Genomic DNA, 6,278 nt, shown 5'->3' with positions numbered 1-6,278 from the left:
TACTGGTCGTCGTGTTGTCATGTATGCAAATTCTTATAGAGTCTGTGAAGTTTTTTATTGCTTCGTCAATGTCATGTTTAGTTTTAAGTGGAGTTTTTAAGTCCAGTTTGTTTTCCAAATCATTACGAAATTTGTCCCAGTCAACTCGTCCTTTAATCAATGGATCTAAAAATAAATTTTCAGAATTCTGTTGACGTTTTCTTTTTTTTTTTTACTAAGTATCTATAATGTAGAAAATACTTCTCGAATTATAATAATACATTGTATCTGTAATATTCATTATTTATAATAATATTATATACTTTTATCCCTACCTTAATTTTAAAAAATCGCTATTAGTCAGATACTGTATGTTTTCCTCAAATGATTACAAGGGCGTGTCCACAGCTCCTGTTTGTTTATAAACAAAATCTTGGTCAAAGCTCACAGCCTAAAACCGGTTTCAATTATCTTCATAACCTCATAATAAGACTTTATTCATCCCCTCCTCTCTCCCTAAGCTTAAACTGCTTGTATATAAACCGACCTACAGCTTTCAAAAAGCATCAGTTCTCTACAGAGCAGATAACAACAAACATGATTTCCATCAAATTCCTTGTAAGTAAATGATTAACTATTTCTGAAATATATCGATTATTGTAATAATCTAGCAATGTTAATGATATTTATACGATTGTTATCACTTGATAGTTCTTGGTCGCCTTGGCTATCGCCTGTGTAATGGCCTTCCCTGAAGAAGAGCTGGTTAGACAGAAGAAGCAGGTCCTCCTGACCGGATACCCCTACGCCTACTCTTCCTGGGCTCGCCCAGTCACCGGATGGTCTGCCGGATGGGGAGGATATGTTTGGTGAACGGTCTTCAACCTCATTTAGAACCTCACCCTGTCATCAAAAACCTCGGATAGGATCTGGATGTCTGTCTTGCGATAATGTTTTGTCTTTAAAGCCAACCAATAAAGCTATGTTATTACTTCATTGGAAAAATGTATTTTAATTTTACCCAATATTTCCCGACAGAGTAAAGATTAACAGATACATCTAGCAAACTTTATCAAATTATAAAACTTGTTTACATAAAATATCAACGGACTGATAGATAATTTATTGTTAACAACTATGCTAAAATATATCAATTCTACATGAATTTCAAACTTCTATTTCCATGACCACATTGGAGAAATAGAATTAACAGGTATCAGAATAGAACAGAAATCGATATAAAATATAAATATTGTTTATAAAATATTATTATACAATCCAACAATTAATTTAAACATAAAAAGAAAAAAATCTGTGATGAAATTACATACTTAGCAACTTAAATTATTAAATTAAAACTAAAGATACGAAATACTATTCATTATATTTCAATGTGGTGTTATTATTAACAGAAATTTAGACTAATTGGAAATTAGATAAAACCCTCAGTTTATAAGAAATAGTAAATTTTAGCGCCAACTGCAATTGGAATCGATAGCTGAATTTAGAAAAAAAAAAGAACTACACAAAATTCTCGGTTTCGTGACATAACAAAATCCCGTAATTATGCTGATATAAAACCCCCAAAATGACTTTTTTCAAAATCATTACTTTTAAAGTTAAGCAGTATACAGATGATAAGTACATGGGAAATTGCATCTGGTTCACTAAATAAGCAAAAATGGCTTTTAATTCTACCTTATTTATTTCTATTAGAGGATATTTATTTATTTTTACAACGTTCATGCTATTTAAATTATTTTATTTTTCTGTTGTCTTGCAATACAATTTAATTATTGTTTACCAATTGATTTTTTGAAGTGAATAATTTTAAAGTAAGGCAACATTCACATACCATAATTATCTCCAAGCGTATTGCTACTTGAGAATTATTTCCATCCTAATAAAAAAAAAGAAAATAATACTTATTAATTGCCTGAAGAAAAGCCTATTAGGATATAAGTGAGCACTTTAATTTTTTCCATCGTGCAAACTACTTCTAAATAATAACTGTTTGAAAGTTAAAATTTGTTTAAATATTAACAGATAGTGACTTGAATGACAGTTGATGTTTTTGATCTTTAAAAATATTTTAAATATAGATAATTCTTATTTTGACAACCATATTTCGAATATAGAGTTAATAGAATTTTAAATAAAATAAAAAATAGAATAATAATGTCTATAAGATTTTACAGTCCAATATTTTACTTTTTACAGAATAGTATCTGCAGAAAAATTTCACATAAAATGATACAACATTCAATTGTTTTCCATTTTTTTACTAATATTTTTCTCTTAACTAAACATCATTCAGTGTATAACATTTTTTTTTTTTTTGTCTTAACTATATTTATTTTATCCACTATATCATACTATCATTGATCTTATATTTATCTCATCCAGTGACTCAACACAAATATTCGATTTATTGTACATTTTTTTTTTAAATTTAAAGACTAAAATTGTCATAATAATTGCTGACAACTTGAAGAATTTAATTTTAAATTATGAAACCTAACACAGTGATTTTATAATTATCAACTGTAAATAGATACAACTTTAAATTTGATGATTAATTATAAATATTATTATTAGCTAAAAATTTAAGATTTCGGATACAAAAAATAAATTATAAAAAGGTTTGAAGATACGAGTTACATCTCTATGAAATCAATACAATTTTATTAGTGTAAGTTCATAATAAAAATAACAGAATTTTACTCTCGTGGTGTATAGTTAATTAATAAATAAACTTCAAACTTACCAAAGTTATCATTAGTTAATGACATTCCTGCAGAGACCTGTTTAGCTTCCATGTTATAAAACTCTTCGACAGCTCTCCAACTTTCTTATCTTGGCATATTTCTGGAGTTAGTTGGAGTAGCCAAAAGTCACTTGAGTGCCGTTACTTTCCCCTGGCCTCAAGGAGTGCTTTGTGGACTTTATTCCATCTCTGGTTCCTTCACAATTTCTTCCGTTTACCACTTAGTTCCTTCTCCAGTTCATAAATTTTATTCCTTCAACTACAGTTAGCTCTTTTTATGTAATCATAGATATCTGTTATTTATAATAATTAATATGGGAGGCTTTACCTCCTGATAAATTTTAACGCTCTCGTTGCTAGAATTCATATTTTAATTTATAGAAAATTTAATTATTTTTTTATATATTATAAATCGGTTTCTAAATTTACATTTTTTTTTATTGCGATATTATATTTAATGGATTTAACCTGACAGGAATGTCCTACTTTATTTTCCCCTAAGAGGTGTCCCTTGAGCATTTAGCTCATGGTAGACCATTTGTACTTTTTATACACCATTTATGCATTGTATATGAATGTTTATACATTTGTACCATTTTGTATACTTTGCATGTGATGATGATTTAAAATTAAAGTTGTGATCCCAAAGGATAGTTGGTGATCAGAACTTTAAACAATCTGTTTTTTTATTTATTTTTTTTTTTTTTTAGGTTCACCTTTCCTGTGTAAGAAATATGTAATACGATATTGTGAACGAGCGAAATGTCGTATCTGAGTTTTTAACTAAACACAAGTTTTAAGCCTCTCTGAGTCTAAAAAACCAAGTCTTGTAAACTTATCTATGCAAGTCTCCGTGTGTATGTATGTATATGAACAATCCAACTCAAAACGAACAACTATACCAGACTGAAATTACGTATTTAAGGTTAATACTTGCATACATTTATATCATTTTCTACTTTTAGGCTTTAACGACTTTAATTAAAGCCGATAGATCAAAGTTAGATTAAATAGTATTTAATATCAGCTAGGTCTTATTATTAAATTGCTTAAATGTCGAATTTTTCTAAATCTTCCCTTAAAGCACCTATAATTTTGTATATTTGAAATAATAAACTTTTTTTCATTGTTAGCCGTTAACAATTGATAGATGAAAAATATACAAAAAAATACTATTAACTGAGGAGAGAATATATATTTTTTTCTGTTTTAATGGTTTTATGATATTGGTTAGATTTTATTTATGAAATATATTTATGTATGAAATATATAGAAAGGGAAGTAATGCCTTCCTGAATAATTAATAAATTGCTCTTTCGAAACGTGGAAGACTAAATTTCATCTCAAAGTAGGGTGGTAAATGAAAGCAAGTGATGGGAACACATCACTAATTTCTTTTTTCTTTTTTTTTTCATTTGTGTTACATGCTAATCAATACTTTAATTATTAATAATTAATACTCAATAAATGATCTTGAATTTTGAAAAAATAATTAAATAATTTTATTAGAAAAATAAATTGATTAGTTTGGTTTTATTATATTCTGTTTCACTTCACACTATCGAAACCTTATGAAAGCTTATCTCTTATTCAGTATATAAAAGTTTTCACTCAGAGCCATATATTTTCCCGTTTCAGATATTACTATGTATTAGGGTACTGGAATGAAAAGAATTTTAGTTTAAATTAATTAGTTTAGATTAAGGACATAAGTACACACACTTTCCTAATGGAATGGTCTATTTCGGGGTGGCAGATGAAAGGTTCAAAGGAATCCATAAAATCATCTTACTCTTTTATAACAATAATATTGATAACAATTAGCCTTTAATTTAAGACTAAAAAAAGTAGAAGTTTTGGATTATTCGGATTATTATTTCATCTAAATACCACCAGTAACGCTTCATCTTGAGCATCCCCTTGCGTCACGAAATCAATTTACTATTGTATAATTATTTTTTAGTTGTAAAACGTTGGTGAATTTTCTTTCTAACCTCCTTAATATCTTTATTTATAAATAAATACAATACATATATTTATATATACATACATATTATTTTTTTTTTTTTTTAAGAATTTTCATTTCAATTAAATAGACTAGAAATTGTTTTTCTGATGTGAGAAGTAACTATTTTAAAAATAAAATATGCCTATCTAAAGTTTTTCTCTTGTTTTTTTTTTCAGGTAAGTGCTGTAGATTTTCCAGTCAATTAAAGTTAGAATATTTTATTTGGACATAGATTGGATGCAAGATGACATCGAACGAGAAATGGTATGTTATTCTTTCTGTTGTGGTTATTTCGGACAAGAATTTTATTTATCTTCTATTTTTATTTAAAATTTCTTTTTAATGTAGTTTAACATAATCTTAGTATTATTCCCTTCGATATGATTCCCTGATTAATGTTATCAGATCTATCAAAGATCGTACATTGGTATGCATAAATGGACATCACTTTTGCTGTAGGTAGCCTTAAATTAAGTTAAAAAAGTCGTTTTTTTTTTTTTTTGTTTTTTTCAGTTTTTGCCAATTGTGACCACGAAAAAGTGATTTTTTGATAAACCATTTTATAAATGTTTAAACTTGATTGAATTTTCTACGATGTGGGACCAATTTGGATCCAATAAATTTCGGAATAAAATTTTAAAATGTTACCTAACATAAAACACAAAAATGGCGAAATATAAATAATGGGTTATTAACCAGATTACAATTAGCCTAACAACAACATGACAACATTTTCATAATTTATGTATAGTGCATTTTATGCTATTCTATAATAAATATTATTTAGCGTATTTTTGTATTTTCAAAACCTCTTTATTTTTCATTTAAATACAATAATATATAATACACATAATATACAATACATATTTGTATACATATAATTTGTATTTTGTATATATATATATATACAAAATACAAATTATATACATCATGATACCATTTTCCTTTACTTTCATACACATGCTAATGCTTATACAACACGAGCATGAAAGAAATACATTAGGTATAGTGATAGATCGGGTTGTTCGCTCCACTACGTAATTCATACTAAAAGGAACCATTTGAGTGCGATAAACATCGCCTATAAATTGGATTACTGCCGCGTTAAGAGATTACTATTCCGAGTGGTCAATGCATTGATTTTCTCATATAGGGCGAACGGGATAGCTTTTTTTTCTTTATCTATTCTATCAAAATATCAATGTAAAAAAAAAAACGCAATGGAATAGGCATTAAGGACAGATTTTGTTTTATAAACATTATGTGGTCAAACTGCGATGGATCGATTCATTTCAAATGCTCGTTAAGCCTACTCCTAATGCGCAATCTCGCTAGGGTCGTTCGCAATCCGTTCACGTAATGCGGTTTGATAATTAGGACGATGATCGTTATATAATTAGACAAAAAAAAATAATAATAGTAATAATATTCACAGAGGAGGAGGTTTAGTTCACATTGGTGTTAAAAATTTTAAATGCCCATCGCATACATTACAAATTTAATTTTTTATTTTATTTTTATTAT

At 27.5% G+C, this 6,278-nt stretch overlaps 2 long non-coding RNA genes across 4 annotated transcripts in view; both read left to right on the top strand.

Annotated features, from left to right (window-relative positions):
* Positions 1-6,278, top strand: part of LOC106690480 (uncharacterized) — a 33,272-nt gene that overhangs the window by 8,111 nt on the left and 18,883 nt on the right. The window contains exons 2-3 of one of the 3 annotated variants that reach the window (XR_010843934.1): positions 3,457-3,671; positions 4,931-5,018. This is a non-coding gene — a long non-coding RNA (uncharacterized lncRNA). The remainder of the gene's footprint in view (positions 1-3,456; positions 3,672-4,930; positions 5,019-6,278) is intronic. The other 2 variants (XR_010843935.1, XR_010843933.1) reach the window with 2 other exon arrangements.
* Positions 12-984, top strand: LOC136796242 (uncharacterized). Its single transcript, XR_010843930.1, has 2 exons — positions 12-597; positions 691-984. It is a non-coding gene; the product is annotated as an uncharacterized lncRNA (long non-coding RNA).

This window comes from Halyomorpha halys, unplaced genomic scaffold, assembly GCF_000696795.3.
Source record: "Halyomorpha halys isolate HHAL.00 unplaced genomic scaffold, Hhal_1.1 Scaffold1739.1, whole genome shotgun sequence".
In the NCBI taxonomy this organism is placed as follows: Eukaryota; Metazoa; Arthropoda; class Insecta; order Hemiptera; family Pentatomidae; genus Halyomorpha; species Halyomorpha halys.
Note: the sequence above shows the minus strand (reverse complement) of the source record. Positions and strands in the feature narration are given on the sequence as shown.